The sequence below is a fragment of the Octopus bimaculoides genome, chromosome 1, assembly GCF_001194135.2.
Source record: "Octopus bimaculoides isolate UCB-OBI-ISO-001 chromosome 1, ASM119413v2, whole genome shotgun sequence".
Taxonomy (NCBI): domain Eukaryota; kingdom Metazoa; phylum Mollusca; class Cephalopoda; order Octopoda; family Octopodidae; genus Octopus; species Octopus bimaculoides.
Genome location: NC_068981.1, coordinates 104,704,309 through 104,705,193, shown reverse-complemented (window position 1 = coordinate 104,705,193; position 885 = coordinate 104,704,309).

Below are 885 nucleotides of genomic sequence, written 5' to 3'. Positions count from 1 at the left end.
TATATATCTTTTATATTTACTTGTTTCAGTAATTTGACTGTGGCCATGCTGGGGAACTGCTGTGAAGGTTTTTAGTCGAACAAATCGATTCCAGGACTTATATTTTAAAGCTTAGTCCTTATTCTATCGGCATCTTTTTGCCGAACCGCTAAGTTACGGGGACGTAAACATACCAACACCGGTTGTCAAGCAGTGATGAGGGGACAAACACAAATACAAAGACACACAAACATAGACATATACATTTTTATATACGACGGGCGTTTCGCAGTTTCCGTCTACCAAATCCAATTACATCTGGTGGTCTCCTACATATGCACACACTCATTAGCGCACTTATGTATAGGTACGTATAGATATACAAGTGTCAGGCGGTTATAAATATAGGAGAGGACGATATACAAGATGTTTATTGTATATGAGTATGTGTGTGTGCATGTGTGCGTGTGTGTGTATCCGCGTATATGTATTTGCATGTATATCTATATATTTATATATCTATATATGTATATTCCCTCATATAAGTGAGTACACTGACGCATCTTTGAATTATATTTTTCTTGTTTGTATCACCAAACCTAAAATAATCCAAAGATTCCGAGTTCGAATAATAACAATAATAATAACATCGAAAAATACCTTAGGAGTGAGAACCCAAGTTCGAAATTTCTCCATGACACCTGATGAAGGCTGGATGGTATATCAGCCGAAATGTTGTGTTAACAACAAACAAGATGAGGACAAATATCTGTCAAATGTAAATAATGTTATATATTTTTATCTGGATATGAATCACGTTTCTCGTTGCATCATCAAACATCAAAGTATTTTGTTGTTCAGTTTCCGAATGTCATGCATTTAACGGTTATGTATATATATATATAT